The 20,787-nt window shown below is 38.6% G+C and overlaps 1 long non-coding RNA gene and 1 pseudogene across 6 annotated transcripts in view; one reads left to right on the forward strand and one right to left on the reverse strand.

Annotated features, from left to right (window-relative positions):
• Positions 1–20,787, reverse strand: part of LOC106505658 (uncharacterized) — a 1,202,834-nt gene that overhangs the window by 151,383 nt on the left and 1,030,664 nt on the right. The gene's annotated exons all lie outside the window — the stretch shown is intronic.
• LOC110256277 (large ribosomal subunit protein uL3 pseudogene) lies at positions 1,308–2,393 on the forward strand (annotated as a pseudogene).

Raw genomic sequence — 20,787 nt, forward strand, 5'->3', positions numbered from 1 at the left:
TCAGAAGTTGGCAAAGAAGAGGATACTGCCATGAAGCACCACCCATTGTTGCTCTCACTCCTCTGGGAACACACTCACCCTGCTGTTGCCACTGCCAAATGCTCCAGGCACCTCCTACACCTGTCTGATCACTGTCTCTTCCCAGGGCCCTACAACTAGGACAAAGCCATGGCATCTTCCCATGTATTCGTGCAGATGCCAAGGGCCCAGAAACCAGGCACTGGCTCCATTGCTGCCCATTGCCTCCACCTCCCTGGAAGCACGTGCAGCACCCTAAAATAAAAAAGTAAGCCCTCAAAAAATACCCAGGGGTGCTCATGCTTATAAATGGCCCTCAAAGACTATAGTAGTTTTCCCTAAACTTACAGAATAAGAAACATATATGCAAAACAAAGAAGTTTCAGGACACATTCCCAGTTAAAAGAATAGGAGAATTCACATGAAGGAGCAAACAATGAAACAGATTTCTTCAGTCTAATAGATACCAAATTCAAAAAGGAGACAGTAAAAATGCTGAAGAAATTAAGAATGAGTATGAAGGAATTCAGAGTGGATATGAATGGTCATGCAGGTTATTTTAGAAAGGAACTAGAAAAATAAGGAAGCAAGAAAAATAAGAAAATTCATTTGTAGGGATGCAAGCTGAGTTAAAGACATGGAAGAGCATAATGAATAATGCAAAGGAATGAATTAGCAACTTGGAAGATAGAATAATGGAAATCATGCAATTAGGACAGCAGACAGAAAACCAAATGAAAAACACAAAATCAATATAAGAGATCCATGGGATAATACAAAATCAGCCAGCCTATGCATAGTAGGGATTCCATAAGGAGAAGAAAAAGAAAAAGGGATTGGAAATATATGTGAATAAATTGTGTCTGAAAACTTTCCAAATCTAAAGGAAACAGATATCAAGATACAGGAAGCACAGAGGCCCCAAACAGACCCACACCAAGACATATTATAAAAAAAAAAAAAAAAAAAGGCAAAAGTTAAAGAGAGGATTCTAAAGTCAGCAAGAGAAAAACAAAACAGTAATCCCCAAAAGGCCATCGGCTGATTTCTCTACAGAAACACTACAGGCCAGAAGAGAGTGGCAAGATATATTCAAAGTTCTAAAGGGGAAAAAATGTGCAGCCTATATTTCTTTACCCAACAAAAATATCATTCAAAATAGAAGCATCATCCTTGGGGAAACTCTTCACCTTCTTGCAGTGCTGGCTGCTATGCTTCTGAGGCAGGAAGCCCAGGAACCTGTGCCTGGGAGCAGAGAACTTCCATCCTGCGATTGGAAGCTGAATGACTCTTCCAAGCCCATGTACCTCACCACCTTCCTTGGCTACAAGGCTGGCATGGCCCACATTGTGGGGGAGGTCGATAGGCCTGGGTCCAAGGTGAACAAGAAGGAAGTTGTGGAGACACAACCCATGGTGATCATGGGCATCGTGGGCTATGCGGAAACCCCTTAGGGCCTCTGGACCTTTAAGACCATCTTTGCTGAGCACATCAGTGATGAGTACAAGAGGTGCTTCTATAAGAACTGGCATAAATCCAAGAATAAGGCCTTCACCAAATGCTGCAAGAAGTGGCAGGATGAAGATGGCAAGAAGCAGCTGGAGAGGGACTTCAGCAGTATGAAGAACTACTGCCAGGTCATCTGGGTCATTGCCCATACCCAGATGAGCCTGCTTCCTCTCCACCAGAAGAAGGCCCACCTCATGGAGATCCAGGTGAATGGAGGCATAGTGGCCAAAAAACTGGACTGGGCCCAGGAGAGGCTAGAGCAGCAGGTCCCTGTGAACCAGGTGTATGGGCAGGATGAGATGACTGATGTCATTGGTGTGACCAAGGGCAAAGGCTAAAAAGGGGTCACCAGCCATTGGCACACCAAGAAGTTTCCCTGGAAGACCCACTAGGGGCTCCACAAGGTTGTCTGTGTTGGGGCATGGCATCCTGCCCTCATGGCCTTCTCCATGGCCCGGGCTGGGAAGAAAGGCTATCATCACCTCACTGAGATCAACAAGAATATCTACAAGATCGGTCAGGGCTACCTTATCAAGGACAGCAAGCTGATCAAGAACAATGCCTCCACTGATTACAATCTCTCTGACCAGAGCACCAATTCTCTGGGAGGCTTTGTCCACCGTGGTGAGGTGACCAATGACTTTGTTATGCTCAAAGGCTGTGTGGTGGGGACCAAGAAGTGAGTGCTCACCCTTCACAGGTCCTTGCTGGTGCAGACCAGATGACAGGCCCTGGAGAAGATCAATCTCGAGTTTACTGACACCACCTCCAAATTTGGCCATGACCACTTTCAGACTGTGGAGGAGAACAAGGCCTTCACGGGACCACTTAAGAAGGACCAGATTGCAAAGGAAGAAGGGGACTAATGGCAGAAGAGATTGTAAGGCTGGTAGAGTTTCAATAAAGTTATATTCCAGTGATAATAAATAAATAAATAAATAAATAAATAAATAAACAAACAAACAAACAAAGGAGGAGAAATAAAGAATTTATCCAAGAAACAAAAGCTAAAAGAGTACAGGAATACTAAAATCATTCTAAAAGAAATCCCAAAAGGGCTCCTCTAAATAAAAAATAAGTAAGAAGAAATAGGATGGTGGGAATCACAATTGGAAAGAAATCACTTAAATAAGCCAGTATACAGATCTAAAAGGAAAAAAATAAAAGCTATTGTAAAAGTGACAATAAGCACAAGAAACAGCAAAAGGACAAACATGAAGATGTTAAAAAAGAACTTCAAAATCATAGAATGTGGGGAAGGAAAGTAAGAAAATCTAGACTGCTTTTTAAAGAATGGGTTTGAGGCTATATGACTATCGGGCTAAAGCAAGCAGATGTAGGAAAGGGTTAACATACAGGAAAAACAGGGCAATTGCAAATCAAAACCAAGCATTACATTTGCAAAAACGAAAAAGAAGAGGACTAGGCATAAAATAAAAGGAAATCATCCAAACACAAAAATAAAGGAACAAAGGAGAAACATAGAATCAAGTGGAAAAAAAGGTTTAAAATGGCAATAATTACATATTTATCAATAATTACCTTAAATGTCAATGGACTAAATGCTCCAATAAAAAGACATAGAGTGGAAGATTGGATTAAAAAAACAAGAGCCTACAATATGCTTTATACAAGAGACTCACCTTAGGGCAAAAGACAACTATAAATTGAAAGTGAGGGGATGGAAAAAGATATTTCATGTGAACGGAAAAGACAGGAAAGCAGGAGTTTTAATACTCATATAAGACAAAGGTCATGAGGAAAGATAAAGAAGGACACTATTTAATAATAAAAGGATTTGTTCAAGAAGAGGATATCGCAATCATCAATATGTATGTCCCTTATATAGGAGCACCCAGATACATACAAAAAAATACTATCAGATGTGAAAGGAGAAATTGATGGGAAACAATAATAGTAGGAGACTTCAATAACCCACTTACATCGATGGACAGATCTTCTATACAGAAAATCAGTAAGGTAACAGAGATCCTAAATTACACAAAAGAAAAGTTAGACTTAATTGACAATTTTCAGGACATTACAGCTAAGAAAAACAGAATACATATCCTTTTCAAGTGCACAGGGAACATTCTCAAGGACTGACTGCATACTTGGGCACAAAAATAACCTCAACAAATTTAAGAGTATAGAATTGATTTCAAGTATCTTTTCTGACCACAATGGCATGAAATTAGAAATCAACCACAGGAAAATAAATGAGAAAAAACTGACCTCATGAAGACAAAACAACTTGCTACTAAAAAACCCATAGGTCAATGAGGAAATCAAAAGGGAAATTAAAAAATACCTTGAGAAAAATGACAATTAAAACACGTCCATTAAAAATCTGTGGGATGCCACAAAAGCAGTGCTTAGAGGAAAGTTCATAGAGATACAGGACTTCCTCAGAAAATAAGAAAAATCTCAAACTGACATTTTTAACCTACAACCTAAATGAATTAGGAAAAAAATAACAAACAAAACCTAAAGTCAGCAGAAGGAAGGAAATCATAAAGATCAGAGAGTAAATCAATTAAATAGAGATTCAAAAAAACAATAGGAAAAAATTAGTGAAACCAAGAGCTGGTTCTTTGAAAGGGTAAGTGAAATTGACAAAGTTCTGGCTGCACTCACCAAGAAGAGGAAAGAAGATCTCAAATAAACAAAATAAGAAATGAAAAAGGAGAAATCTCAATGTATACTGCAGAAATTTAAAAAAAAATAAGAGAATACTATGAACAATTACAAGCCAAAAAATTTGACAACCTAGAAGAAATGGACAACTTTCTAGATACTTACAGCTCACCAAAACTGAATCAAGAAGAAATAGATCAACTGAACAGACCAATCACTAGAAACTGAATATGTAATAAAAACACTACCTACAAACAAAACTCCAGGACCAGATGGCTTCACAGGCAAATTCTATCAAACATATGAAGAACTTATACCCATCTTTCTTAAAATTTTCCAAAGCATTGAAGAAGAAGGAATAATCCCAAAGACCATCTATGAAGCCAATATCACCCTAATACAAAAACCAAAACGAGCTACTACCAAAAAAGAAAATTATAGGCTAATATCTTTGATGAATATAGATGCCAAAATTCTCAACACAATTTGAGCCAACCAAATCCAACAACATATAAAAAAGATACGCCATGACCAAGTAGGATTCATCCCAAGTTCAGAAGGATGGTTCAACATATGCAAATCAATAAGCATCATATACCACATTAACAAAAGAAGAGTAAAAAACCACATGATCATTTCAATAGATGCAGAAAAAGCATTTGACAAAGTCCAACATCCATTCATGATAAGAACTGTTACCAAAGTGGGTATAGAGGGTACATTCCTTAACATAATCAAAGCTAAATGACAAACTCACAGTCAATGTAATACTCAATGGAGAATAGCTGAAAGCCTTTCTACTAAAACCTGGAAGAAGATAAGGATGCCCATTTTCACCACTTTTATTCAACATGGTATTGGAAGTCCTAGCCCCAGCAATGAGAAAAAGAAAAGAAATAAAATGTATCAAATTATAAAAGAAGAGGTTAAATTGTCATGCTATACAGATTACATGATACTATATATAGAGAACCCTAAGAACTCCACACAAAAACTACTCAAACTGATCAACAAACTCAGCAAAGTAGCAGAATGCAAGATTAGCATTCAGAAATCAGTTGCATTTCTGTACACTAACAATGATATATTAGAAAAGGAATATAAAAATACAGTATCTTTTAAAATCACACCCCCCAAAAATTAAATATCTAGAAATAAATCTGACCAAGGAGATGGAAGACTTATGTGCTGCAAACTATTAGACATTAATCATGGAATTAAAGGTGATTCAAAGAAATAGAAAGATATTCCATGCTCCTGGATTGGAAGAATTAATATCATAAAAATGACCATACTACCCAAAGCAATCTACCGATTCAATGTAATCCCTATCAAATTACTCATGACAGGAGTTCCCATCATGGCTCAGTGGTTAATGAATCTGACTAGGAACCATGAGGTTGTGGGTACGATCCCTGGCCTTGTGCAGTGGATTAAGGATCTGGTGTTGCCTTGAGCTGTGGTGTAGGTCATAGATGCGGCTCAGATCCCACGTTGCTGTGGTTCTGGTGCAGGGTGGCGGCTACAGTTCCGATCTGACCCCTAGCCTGGGAACCTCCATATGCTGTGGGAGTGGCCCAAGAAATGCCAAAAAAAAACAAAAAACAAACAAAAAAAATTACCCATGACATTTTTCACAGAACAAGAACAAACCATCCAAATATTTATATGGAACCATAAAAAGACCCAGAATTGTCAAAGCAATCCTGAGGAGCAAAAACCAAGCAGGAGGCATAACTCTCCCAGACTTCAGACAATACTACAAAGATACAGTAGTCAAGATAGAATGGTACTGGTACAAAAAAAGACATACCAACCAATGGAACAGAATAGAGAACCAAGAAATAAACCCAGACACCTATATTCAACTAATCTTTGAAAAACGAGGCAATAATATAAAACAGGAAAAAAGAAGCCTCTTCAGCAAGTGGTACTGGGAAAACTAGACAGCTGCATATATAACAATGAAACTAGAACACACCCTCACATCATGCACAGAAATAACTCAAAATGGCTCAAAGACTTAAACATGAGACAAAACACCATAAAACTCCTAGAAGAGAACATAGGCAAAACATCCACCTTACAAATGTTTTCTTAAGTCAGTCTCCCTAAAAACAAAAATCAACCTGTGGGACCTAATCAAACTGACAAGCTTTTGCACAACAAAGGAAACCATAAAAAAAAAAAAAGACAACCCTCAGAATGGGAGAAAATAGATGCAAAGGATGCAACTAATAAGGGCTTAATCTCTAAAATATACAAACATCTTATACAACCCAACAGCAAAAAACCAACAACCCAATTTAAAAGTGGGCAGAAGACCTAAATAGACATTTCTCCAATATACAGATGGCCAAGAGGCACATGAAAAAATACTCAACATCACTAATTAGTAGAGAAATGCAAATCAAAAGTACAATGAGTTACCAATGGCCATCATTAACAAATCAACAAATAACAAATGCTGGAGAGAGTGTTAAAAAAAGGGTACCCTCCTGTTCTGTTGGTGGGGATGTAAATTGGCACAACCACTATGGAAAACAATATGGAGGTACCTCATAAAACTAAATATAGCACTAGCATATGGCCACTCTTGGGCATATATCCAGACAAAACTTTCAATGAAAAAGATACATGCACATCTATGTTCATTGTAGCACTATTCACAATAGCCAAGATATGGAAATAACCTAAATGCCCATTGCCAGATGATTGGATTAGGAAGATGTGGAGTTCCTGTCATGGCTCAGGGGTCAACAAATCCAACTAGGAACCATGAGGTTGTGGGTTCGATCCCTGGCCTTGCTCAGTGGGTTAAGGATACAGTGTTGCCTTGAGCTGTGGTGTAGTTGCAGATGCAGCTCGGATCCCACATTGCTGTGGCTCTGGTGTAGGCTGGTGGCTACAGCTCCGATTCGACCCCTAGCCTGGGAACCTCCATATGCCATGGGAGCGGCCCAAGAAATGGCAAAAAGAAAAGAAAAGAAGAGAAAAGAAAAGAAAGGAAAACAAAACAAAACAAAACAAAAACCAAACATGTGCTACATATACAAAATGGAATACTACTCAGCCATAAAAGAACAAAATAATGCCATTTGCGGCAACATGGATGCAACTAGAGACTCATACTAAGTGAAGTAAGTCAGAAGGAGAAAGACAATTGCCATATGATATCACTTATATCTTAAATCTAATATAGGGCACAAATGAACCTATCTACAGAAAAGAAACAAACTTATGGACTTGAAGAATAGACTTGTGGTTGCCAAGGGGGATGGGGGAGTGGGATGGACTGGGAGTTTGGGGTTAGTAGATGCAAACTATTGCATTTGAAGTGGATAAGCAATGAGATCCTGTTCTATAACTCAGGGAACTATATCCAGTTAATTTTGATAGAACATGATGGAGGATAATGTGAAGAAAAGAATGTGTATAAATATGTATGACTGAGTCATTTTACTGTACAGATGAAATTGACAGAACATTGTAAATCAATTAAATAGAAAAAATAAAAATCTTAAAAAAAGAGAGAACATGTAATATTCACACATACAAAGCCCTGCTGTAAGACTGTAACACAACCCATGGTACACCTTGATGCCCTCCTGGTCTTACTGCCTTCATTGGTGTTTAGAGTATTGGATACTTTTTCTGGTCGCTGCTCAGGTAACCATCTTTGAATGGACACAAGTGATTACACCTTGCCTTACAACTGCCTCATATATCTCTTGCCTCCTTCTGGGAGTCAGACATATGAGGATCTTCTCAGTGTCCATGCAAGTGCAACTTGGAATTATGGGGAATTATTGCCTCATGGAGCAAGCCCTTGAAAATGGAAACTGACATGAGTAGCTCAATACACCTCCTTTCCTCATGGTCCTAAGAAACAACTGTTTACATAGCTTCTCAGTAAATGAGGACCTTCAAAGTCTATCAGTCATGCCTGATCCTCTGCAGAGGCCAGCAAGATGTCACACACATTTTTGGCTCTTCTGCCTCCTGCCCTCCCACATTTTCCAAATTCTTGCTCCCTTCATGGGATTCCATACTAAGATTAGCCTCTCCTCTCTGCTACACTCATTCCACTTTCCCATCCTCTTGAAATAAATACCAATTGCAAAGTACATCTTAAATATGACAAAGACCTGTGATTTTTATGGTAAGTTAAACATGAAAAACACTATAGTGTAACTCTCCCCCAAATCTAAATTCATTATCAGACTACTTTTATCAAAAGACTTTATAAAGACTATCTTTATCGAAGGAAGGGGAACTTGATTTACTTAATGTACTATAGTTAAGAAATGGAGATTATGTTTGAACTTACCTTATCTGAGTCTCTACCATATGTTCTGATCCTCTGTGCTTTAGTAAAAGGATTCAAATCCATTTTACAAAATAAATGGTTAAAACAGTATGAATGTTCTGTAAAAAAATCCTTTGCTGGGATATGAAATTTTTCTTCTAACAGAGGCCTGTTATTTATAAGATTTGAACTTACTACATAAAATTCCAGGAAGAAATATTATGATGAACAAGCATAACAACAGCACAAAGACTACAACAATAAAACTTAAAGAACATATGCGTGCCAGTCACTGTGCTGCTGTATGTTTTATAAAAACCCTTATTTATGTTCCCAATACCCCCTCCACCATGCTTACTGCCACTATTTCCATTTTAAAGACAAGAAGAGTGAGTTTTAAATATATTGAGCAATTTGGTAATGGCTCAGTCAAGTAAGTGGTAGAGCTATGATTAGAACCCTGCTATCTTGCTACGCCCGAGGTACAGCTGCCAGCTCCATGTTAGGAAGAATATTTAATAATCAGAGATTTTGAAAGCATAATTAGCTGCTGCCCCCTTGGTAGTGAATTTGCTCTTAGTGGAGATTTAGAGCAGACTTGCTAGGTGAGATGAGGCTGGTCCTCCTAAAATGAGACAGAGCCAACAGAGTAGCAGTGGCTCATATTTCCTTCACACACATGGGGTTGGAGGGCAGAAGGCAGTGAGAGCGGGATCCAGAGGAACTAAAGCAGGAATGGAGAGCATCTTGGACTTACTCCACAGAAATGTTAAAGGCTTATGCTAGGGTTGGGGCTGGAGTAAACTCAGTTTGGCTAGATGGAGCATGTCAACAGAAACAATGAAGTTGGGTTCAATAGGTCTGACTGTTGATTGGGAAGAGCCACTATGCTTTAATCAACACGAATCTTCTCAGAACAGAAGTGCTTATCCCTTAATAAGATCTCAAGTAGAATCGGCCAAACCAAGTTTGCGGAACAGCCAGATGTTCACTTAGGGAGCTATTGGAGAGTGAATTCATGCTTAGCCAAGAGCTAAACTTCCTGGATTTCATAGCTCTTACAAACTTACAAAGTCCATCTAATTTAGGAAGCTAGTAAGGGCTGGACAACTGGGAGAGGCTGCTTTAAGACATAATAGTTTTTGATGAAAACCCAAGAAGTTGACATTACACACTTGGGTTAGTTAGTAGTTGATTTTCAGTGAAATATTTTCTAATACATCATTAGCATCCTTTGGGAATAAAAAAAATTGGTTCTGTTTGATTCACACAAGACTTTCAACTTCTATCAAATCTTCTTAATGGATGCTTTTAGGATAATCCCTTTAATTCCTCCCTCAGCACTTCTCCAATCAGCAAACACATGGAACTGCCATTAACTCTCTTCAACAGTTGTTCATGCATAGATAGAGGGAAATCAGCCTGGCAGCACTGACAATGGCTTACACAAACTGGCATTAGACCATGTGACTCATGAAGAGCAGACACATTTGGAAAGCTGAGAATCACAGAGCAAGTAGTCCTGTAGTCACCCAGAACCCATCATTTCTGAAGGCAAGCTCCTCTTGCCTTTTCTCATTTATGCTTCATGTGTACTTATCTCACAATTTAATTGAATCAGTTGCTTCACAGATGGGCTTAAAAGATATTCTAGTTTCCAAGCATAGGAGACAAAAGAGTGACTGGTATTGGTTCTCAGATTAGAAGCTATTAGTAAGGGGAAGGTTTTAGTGGTTTGAAAGAATGTAACCACGTTTGAGGGAAAGCAGTCTATTTCCTGAGCATCAGGAGCATTTTGGCCTCAGTGGGGGAAAGAGAAGGAACAGCTGTGACTAGACAGAGGATTAGGCCTGTCTGTTGCTGAAGAAAATGGAGGCACTGCCCTTGTCAAGGCTGTACCTCTCAGTCCTGCTGGTGAGAGCCTCACGGGTGATGGAAGGAAGGAGGGCTCTTCGAGGGAGAAGTGAGTTTAGAAGCCGGGCGGGGGGGGGGGGGGGAAGAGTAGGAAGCTTCAGGGAGGACTGGAAACTGGGAAGAGGCAAAGGCAGCATGTTATTTTCTGCACCATAACCCCCTGGCTACACAATTAACTATGCTTAAATTAATAATACTAATTGCAACACTAACCCAAACCCAGTCCCAACTCAAATACTAACTTAATGGAAGACTGATTATTTGGGAGTCTGAATCCTAAGAGCTCTTAAATAATTGTCCTGAAAAGATTTTTTTTATTATTTTTTAAATCCTATAAGCACAGACTTATTAGGGCCTGTGACAATAGATCATATTATTAATTTACTCATCCATTCCTTCTTTGTATGGTGATGGATGGTAAACAAATCCTATTTTAATTTTAATTTTTTTTCATTTTTTAAAGTTTTATTATAGTTGATTTACAACGTTGTGATAATTTCTGCTGTTCAATGGTGATTCAGTTATACATGTACACACATCCATTCTTTTTAAAATTAGTATCCGTCTAGGAAATTATGCTATGCTAGTAACCAAAGAATGATTTGCACTGGGCTAAATAATCTGTAGTGCTTCTTTTATGTAATTTTTCAGATGAGATATTAAATAATTTGCAATTTTATGGATGAGAAGTCTAAGCTTAGAGGAGTTAAATGACATACCCAAAGTCAAACAACTAGCTTCTCTGGGGGGATTGAACTCTGATATCCCAATTCCAGAACAGTTAGTGAGGATGTGACAGATGGCCAGAAAAGGGCCTTCAGTAGTGGAGATGGTACAGTGAGGATTTACTGATATCCCAGGTGCTGTGTTAAGAGTTTCTTTGCACTGTCTCATTTAATACCCCCAACAAGGTACTGTGAGTTGTCACCAGACTAGCCTCCATTACCGATGAGGGAACCAAGGCTCCCAGAGGCAAAGTTAATCACTCAGGACAGCTTCTTTCCTAATCAGGGCTGAGGCTGGCCTGATTAGACCCCAGAACTGCTATACTCCAGAGCCCCAACTATTCAATGACATATTAGAATGCTTTGAAAGTTTCCAAGAACCAGATGAGAACCACATGTACCAGATAGAGGGTGATGTCCACTCATTTCATAATTATACTTACTATACTGTAGGTAATCAACACATATTTTAATATCAGTTAAGTCCAATAGATCAAACCACAGAAAGACAGACTTTGATTAGACATGAAGGTGAATAGAAAACTCAACAGTGAAACCAGTAGCCTGGGGAAGCAACACATCAAAAACAAGAACAATGGCATCATCAGGCACAGGGGTTTGGTGAACTAAACCACTCGTTTATAATCCTGGCTATATGTTCCGCTTTGGGGCACTTTTAACAAATACTGATGTTTGGGACTTCACTCAAAACCAATTAAATCATAGTCTCTGGGGATGAGGCCTGGACAGCATTTGTAAAAATCTCCTCTGGTGTCTCCAATGTGCAGCCTGAATGGAGAATGCCTGATCTTCCCAATAGAGGTCCCGTTCAACCCTGTGGTGCCATGAGCCCTCTTTGAAAAGCCTTGTTTTCTTTAATAGATATCTATCCCGTAAAGGCCCATAGTGGAAAACATGTAAGATGTCCTTACCCTCCCAACAAAGACACTGAAGAATGAAGCTGACATATCACTTTCTCAAGTTCTAGCACATGCCAGACTTATCTGGAGGGCTTCCTCAAGGACCAGTTGCTGGGCCCCACCTCTAGAATTTCAGATTCAGCAGGTGTGTGGGGCCTGATAGTTTGCATTTCTTTTCTTTTTCTTTATTTTATTTTTTTAATTTTTAGGGCCACACCCTTGGCATATGGAAGTTTCCAGGCTGGTTTTGGAGCTATAGCACCAGATCCTTAACCCACTGAGCAAAACCACGGATTGAATCCACATTCTCATGAATCCTAGCTGGGTTTGTTAACTGCTGAGCCATGAAGAGAACTCCAGAGTTTGTATTTCTAAGAAGTGTCCAGTTGGTGCTGATGCTGCTGGTCTGAGGACCACACTCCAAGTACCCCTTTCACTGAGGGTTTAAAGGGACATCGGTGACAATGTATACATTTATTTTCTGTCATCCTTATCAGTCTAGCATATTCAAATGAAGGTTTATGCCTAGTGGAATTACGTCAAAGGGCATCACCGATGGCTCTGCTCTCATTGGATCCCCATTTACTGCCATTTCTAACTCTTGTGTTTTAGAAATTCAGTTAATCGGTTGCCAAACTAAAAGATCTTGTCTGATTCCTCACTTGGGGCAAGTTTATTTTGGCATCCAAGAGAAGTCAAATTGTAGCCAAAATCAATCTGATTGTTTACTTTCCCAAACTCACTTGGCAAGGGCTTCACGCTTGGCGCTGGTCAGTATCTCAAATCCTCTGCATTAGAGCCAAGGTGATCTGCGTTTATGACTGAGAAACTGAGTAGCAGGGTGAGGCGAGGAAAAGCTAACTGTGATCTGAGGTGCTATTCAGAAAGTCTTCAAGAATAATCATGATTTTCAAGGAATTCAAGGTTTACCACAGCAGAGCATTCTGCCATGGGTTATATAAAGGCTGGACGAGCTGAGGGGTGGTGGGAGCATCTGCTGCTTGTGTTATTTGGTTCTGTTTAGTCTCCATGTTCATCTCACTACACTCCCCTACATAATTATGTTTCCCTTAATTTAAAGGGCCCACCATGATTTCTGACCAGCTTCCCTTGGATATAATCTTCTGGTCAGATTGGGAATTAAAAGACTAGGCTCTTTTATTAGTCGAGTGTGTTAATTTGAGTGTTTCTCAATTTAGCAGCATCCAGATTAAAAAAAAATGTAACTCAAACTGTAGAAGCCCACTTTGTATCTTCTTCCAGGAATTAAGTCTTATCCACAGGGTAAGCACATCCTGACTTCTAACACTGAGGGTTAGTTTTGTCTATGTTTGAATTTTTTATTTTTTTTAAATTTTGTAGGGCCACACCCATGGCATATGGAGGTTCCCAGACTAGGGGTCAAATAGTACAATACAGGATCTGAGTCCTGTCTGCTAGCTACACCACAGCTCATGGCAATGCTGGATCCTTAACCCACTGAACGAGGCCAGGGATCGAACCTGTGTCCTCATGGATACTAGTCATATTTGTTTCTGTTGAGCCATGACAGTAACTCCCTATGTTTGAACTTTTTAAAATGCAGTATGTACTCATTTGTTCCTGGCTTCTTTCACTCACTAATACATTCATGAAATTAATTCACAAGAATATCAGGAGTTTGTTTTCAATGTTCTACAGTTTTCCAATGTATAAATGCAATTTATTTATATAATCAGCTGTTGAAAGATAGTTGGGCAATTCCTAGTTCAGGGCTATTAGAAAAAACAGAGTTTTAATTATCCTTGTGCAAGCACTTTGGTGACCATTGCAGGCAGTTCTGTTCAGTATATACCTAGGAATTTCTGGGTCATAGGATATGCTAATATTTAGCTTTGATGGATACTTGGGCCATATTGAAAATGGTTTTCCAACAATATATCAAGTTATACTCCATAGCAGAGCGTAAGGTGTTCTAGTTGTTTTACATTCAGGCTAATACCAGGTGTTGTCTTCATTTAAACCACGCTAGTGTGTGTATGATGGTATATAATTGTGGATTTGTTTATTTATTTTTAAGCCCACACCTGTGGCATATGGAAGTTTCCAGGCTAGGGGCTGAATTTGAAGTAGGGCTGCCAGCCTACACCACAGCCACAGTAAGGCAGGGATCCGAGCTGCATTTGAGACCTGCACCATGGCTTGTATCAACTCCAAATCTCTAACCTACTGAGTGAAGTCAGGGATCGAACTCACATCCCCACGGTTATTAGTTTCTTAATGAGCCATAACAGGAACTCCTATAATTGTGGTTTTTAAATTGTATTTCCTCAATGACTAATGATGTTGAGCACCTTGTCATCTGTTTATTGCCACTTAGCAATCTCTCTTTGATACATCGGGTTCAAGTCTTTTTCCCATTTTTTAAAATGGGTTGTCTGACTTTCCTTATTGAGTTTTAGGAATTCTTTATTCTGGCTATGAATTCTTTGTCAGGGTATGTATGTATGTATCTATCTAATATCTTCTTCTAGACAGTAGCTTGCTTCTTCTCTTTTAATGGTGTTTTTTTCACAAATGGCTTATATATTTCTAAAAGGTACTTTTGCTTATAACCCCCATATAGTCTTTCTTCCACAATTCTGGCAAACAAGGAAACGTGATGGCTTAATAGAAATTAACAACTTGAATGGTATGACTTCTACAGACTGAGTGGTGAAATTAATACCCCTTAATTCACTGATTAGAAACCGTGGCCATATTATTCTTCATTAATTTATATCCTTGGGTTTCTGAGTACGCGTTTCATATAGAGAGCCTACCCTTTACAACCTTTCCACAATGGTCAACTGTCAGTCAACTTTGGTAATATGCTGTTAAATTCAAAAAAGATTTCTATTTATTATTCAATCATGTCCATCTCACTAGTTCACACAGGGGAAAAATGGAGAAAGAGTAGCAGAAGGAGAATATTCAAATATAAACAAAGTAACTTAAAAAGATAACTGGGGAAGCAGAGAAAGGAGACAAGGTTTGATTCAGCTGCAAATGAGGCTTTGAATAAAGTCTTTTAAGGATGTTGGTTTAAGTGTCCTCAGAGGCCAGTTTCTTTTGCACTTTTCCACAGAAGACAATTTACATAAGTAGAAGCCCTGTATCTGAAGTAACCATAGTAACTGTGCCCTCCCATCCTATTCCAAGTATGTATTTCTTTTCCATTTAGTGAAATCTCTCTGTGCACTAGATATGTGAAGATTTATGTGTTGATGTAATATTAATAAATGGATCAGAGTTGGAAGCCATGTTCCAGGAATTGTCAAGAGGATTTGGGGAGGGGGTGGTGGTGGAAGGAGATTGCTAAAATGGAGAAAACAAATAGGGGCTTTAGTGGAAATCCCACCTGCCTAGGAAGATAGAGACCTAGTCTGTGGATACAAGATGTATGATTTTTATTGCCTGGAATTATACGAACTCAGACAGAGGAAAAAAAAAATTAGAAAGGAAGGGGGATCTCCATAGGTGTATTATAATTAATCTCTTAAAAAATCCAATGAATTGTGCTTCAACTTCTTGGGGATCCCCCTCTGGGCAATGAGGTGACATATTAAGGAGTTGAGCAGGTTTGAGACTGGTTTATCTTTGGTTTGTGGACTGAGAAAGTGATTCATGGAGCTGACTTGTCCCATGGGCCCAACACCGCTCCCTACCTGCAACCCTCCTATTAGACTACCTCCAGGATTTTCTGGGTTTTCTTAGTTATAAACTTAAGACTGAAGTATATATTGACGGCTTGTTTGATGTTCAAAGATAATGATCTTGTTCAAATGATTAATACTGGATCAATAATACCATTCATTATTTAAGGTGTTTCTTTCTCTACGCCAGTGCTCCCTCTGAAGTGATTTTTGGTGTGATTATTATGGCAAGAAGAGAATCTTTTCCAGCAAATCTCTGAGGAAGGAAAACCAGTCCAAAGGAGCTGAATTGACTGGCTGATGCTTTGAAGTGTGTTGAAATCCCAAGGAGGGGAGAGCACACCATTATCATATTTCAATTTGACAGCCCATCGGCAATGCATTTATGACCTTGTGGAGAAAACACTTAGGTGATGTCATCAATAAATGAAGCCACAGAACTTTTGTATCATTACAGAGGTTCTATTTCTGAGCTTAATGGGCTCATGACTTGTGGCCAAGTGGAGGCTGCTGAGGAAAGGAAGCTCCTGACATAGAAAATGCTCATTTTTATGCAAATACTGCCACAAAGTGCTCGTTCCAGTATGGACTAAGTATGGATTTTCTAAGGTAGAACAATGTCTCAGCAAAAGACACCCTGAATATCAATTTTCAAGAAAAGTAGAGGAAAAATGGCATAATAAATACAGTTCTACAGAGTCACCACAATCATTTAATATATTTTAATGCCTGATTATATCAAGCTTTACATATTTCTTTTCGCAAACACAAACTCTCCTTATGCACTAAATTGCTTCAAACATTGTCCCTTTTGTTCTGTAAACATTGCCTGCAGTTGAAAACATATACTAAATTTGCATTCATGAACCAAAATATGGCTTGTGGCAACTTTTAGACTTTGCTTATGAGAAATGCCAGTTGCTTTTGCTATTATCTCATAAGGAAACTGGGTTTCTAGCTAACATTTCTCCCTAATAGACGCCTACAGTAAAGTTTCAATTGTGAACAATTTCCTTGGAGTTTCACATGTATAATTTGGCAGTAAATTTTATTTGTGGGTAATGGACCTATTTCTTTCAGAGAAAATTTGCTGATTATACATATTCTTTCCACCTTGTCTTCTTATAAAAAGGGAGAATAAATGTAAATGAGCCATCTTAAATGTGATAGGCACTATATATATGTGTGTGTGTGTGTGTGTATATATATTTTAAATTATGTTTGCTTTATTACAGCTATTTCATAAAATCACACCGAATGAACCAGAATTTGACTTTCACCAAGAAAAATTACTTCATACATAGTATTATCTAATTCAATTCCACAAACATTTTAGTGCTTCTGATGAATACAAATAAAATATAAAGCAAAATCAGTTCAGACAATACCAAATACCAGAGTTTTGACTTGCTATAGAATGGCACATAAGAATATTAATAATTGCTGATTTTAAGATCAGCAGTTTCTGGGTTGCTCATGTCACAGTGCTGTGAACATAATACATGTTCAATAAACATTTTTTGGCAGACTGATGGATATGTGGAGTTCAATAGTTACAATGAGGTAGGTTGTATTATTCACAAGAGCTAAAGCATGCAAGCAACCCAGGTATACTTCAACAGATACACAGATTGGCAAAATGTGGTATATGCCTACAATGGAATATTATTTAACCTTAAAAAGAAAGGGCAATCTGACATATGCTGCCACATAGATGAACCTAGAAGAAATTATACTAACTGAAACAAGCCAGTTACAAAAAAAAGCAAATACTCTATGATCCCATTATGTGAGGTATTTAGAGTAGTCAAAATCACAGAGAGAAAGAGCAGAATCGTGGCTGCCAGGGGTTGGAGGTGGGGGCATCAGGGAATTAATGCTTAAGGTACACATAGTGTCACTTTTGCAAGATGAAAGGAGTTTTGGAGATGAAGAGAAGTGGTGGTTCCACAATAATATAAATGTTTTAACGTCACTGAACTGTAAACTTAAAACTGGTTAAGATGGCAAATTTTATCTTGGTGCATTTTACCGTGATTTTAAAAATGGGGAGAAAAGTACTTATGGCTATAACAAGAAGTGACACAGCTTTTTATTAAAGAATTTTCTCAGATATTCCTATAAAATTGGTTAAGATGATGAATTTTATGCTACGTGTATTTTACTACAATTTTAAAAATTGAAAAAAATGAGGTGAGATAAGAATCTTGATTTATCTAATTTCCCAACAAAGAGCAGGACTCATAATAAGTTGCTATATCCCTTTATCCCAGGATTTTAAAAACTGCATAAGCCAATGACCTGCGTGCTTTATCTCTAGGCCTGACTTCTGTTAGGACCTCCTGGTTGAGGTTATCCTATCACTTGCTGGAGGTGTCCACACAGAGGTCTCAGAGGTACCTGAGAGTTAACCCAAATTACACCTTTCTCCTTCCCCTCCTCCACCTTTTTCTCCCTCCATCACTCTTGTCTCAGCAGATGACAATGTCATCAAGTCAGCTGCTTAAGAGAGAAACTGGGGTGTCACCTGGAATTCCTCTCTTTTGTATCCCACACCCAGAGAACTAGGGGGCCCTGTGGGTCAACCCGCACCCCAACTATGCTCCTTCCCTCCTCTGCCTGGCCCATGCCACCATCTTCCCTCACGTGGACAAGTGCAAAGGCCCTCCTGCTTCTTCACTTAGTCTTTACAATTCATTCTCCATCCAGAAGCCAGAGAAATAAGACTATGACATTCCCTATGGACAAGGCACCCCATTTTCTCCATGCACTCCATGCATTTTCTCCATGCACTCTGAAGAAAATCTAAACCCTTTCCTACAGCCGAGGAGACATGACCCCTGTAAATCTCTTCCACCCTATCTTCTAATCCCCATCCCTCGCTCATCCTGCTCTAGCCACACCGGCTTGCGTTCAGTGACTTCAACATGCTTCATTTTGTCCTCCTTAAAGCCTTCATTTGGGCCATTCTTCCCCCTGCCTGGAGCATTCCTTCCCTGTTCTTTGAAAAGCTGCCTTTTTTGCCAGATTCAGGTCTCAGCTTACATGTTAGGTCCTCAGACCTGCCTGGACAACCCTATATAAAATATTTCAACTTAGTCTTTTCACTCATTTCACTCTTCCTTTTATGTGATGTTCACAATTTGTAATTATATGTGTGTAAATAAAATTGTGTAATTATACACATAATTATATACAATTATATAAAATATTTCTCTATATATATCAATATGCATTTTTATGTCTATATAATGTCTGTGTGTCCTTTTAGACTGTATGCCTCATAAATACAAGGCATACATTATGTTCACTTTTGTTTCCCAAGCTCTTAGCACACAGGATATGACCCAGTAAAAACCAATTACCCATTTGTAGAATAAGTAAGGGAATGAATGAGCTGCATCTACCTATTATTCAAGACAAATCTCTAGGTCTTTTCAATGTAAGAGTTGATTGCCTTTGGTAAAGGATGCGAAAACCTTTATTAGGTATTGCACAAGGTTAGGGAAAATGATTTTCATTTCTTACTGAAGAGCATGGCTGATTTAGACTCATAACACTCTATAATTTTACAGCTAAAAGAATTCTTTAAAGATTATTTTCTTCTACCTCCTCATTTTAGAACTGAAGAAACTGCCCAACTCATTAATTCCGATGCCCCACCCCCATCATACCTGGGACCTACACCACCAACATCTTTCCTGTCTTACTTGCCAATCTGTGTTGGAATATTCCAGAACTGTATTAAACTCACGTGTGAAAACAATTAGCTGAAGTCATATTTAACTTTTAAATACAAAGTTTTGTACTATTGTGCATTGCTCTTTCGGGATTAAAGACCAGAAACATTATCAAGAGATCACCTCCCCAATTCCTCTTTTCCTAAATAACTGGGCAACAAGAAGCATAAAAACCATAGAAATCCCTTCTGTGTGTGTGTCTCAGTAGTACTTTGCATTACTAGACTGGCTGGAGATAACATAAAAACAAAGAAACATTTTCATCTTCTTTTTTTTATCCTAGAACTATTGATCTGCTCATTCAGGAATGTGAATGTTTTCAACTTAACAAATGAGAGATTCATAACAGCTATATGCCATGTCTTCTCAAACATCAAAACATGTTGCAAATATCTAGCTCCTGGGAGGCACTTTCATTTTTATCCATTTTTTGTTTGTTTGTTTGTTTTTAACAGATAGGAACATCAAGGTAGGCAGGCTATTCTGATATCAACATAACTTCTGCAAGAGTTGTAAATGTGTATGTAACATAGGCATAACCACTTTGCTAAAAAGGACATTTACTGCAATTTGACAGATCCTTTAAGATAACAAACAAATTTAAAACCTATGTGATATGTTCCTGAAATGCCTTCTGCTTTATTCTCCAGACTGCCTATTCTATACATTGTTCCAAGTATGAACTACACATCAAATGCCATGTGGTGACGGTTCTCAGGTAGTAGTATTTTGGTGGAGACAGCTAGGTTAACCAATGACTGCACTGCAGTGTGTTAAGGACAGGGTACTACAGAAGCCCAGGCACGGAGCATGTAATTCAGACTGAGGGGTCAGGGAAAGCTTCCTGGAAGTTTCTAGATTAAGGAAGGAATAAGAAAGGCATTTCAATCAAAGCTGAGTGCACAGAGGCAAGAGAGGGTGACAGAAAGGAAAGGGAAAAAAATTCAGCTCACTCAGTGAAGCAGAGTTTAAAAAAGAAATCTGCGGTTTCCTTCTTGAGAGTTTGTGCTGGTAAATCTGGCTATTTGGAAGCATTATTAAACTTAACCTGTTAATACTGGTCATAAGGAATGGCAGACTTTGGCTGCATTCACGTGTGTGAAAAACGAATTATATGAGTACTCTTAATGAGTAGGTCAGGAAACAGCCCTGCACAAAACTGAGTGTTCCCTGAGGAGAGTGCTAATTTGCTCATTTGCTAGGCTTTTCTCTGTTAAGTGGTATTTTCCATTTCCTAAATCTCTCACACTCTCAAGAAAGTCCTATGCATTCTTACATTTTGCATAGTTTATTAAACTGCTCCAGCTGATTCCAAGGGGAACAGCTTTGGAATCCGACTTT

Source organism: Sus scrofa, chromosome 13 (assembly GCF_054392235.1).
Source record: "Sus scrofa isolate SSC_HxYL_T2T_F1_AM1 chromosome 13, Sscrofa_HxYL_maternal_Yorkshire_Landrace_v2.0, whole genome shotgun sequence".
Taxonomy (NCBI): domain Eukaryota; kingdom Metazoa; phylum Chordata; class Mammalia; order Artiodactyla; family Suidae; genus Sus; species Sus scrofa.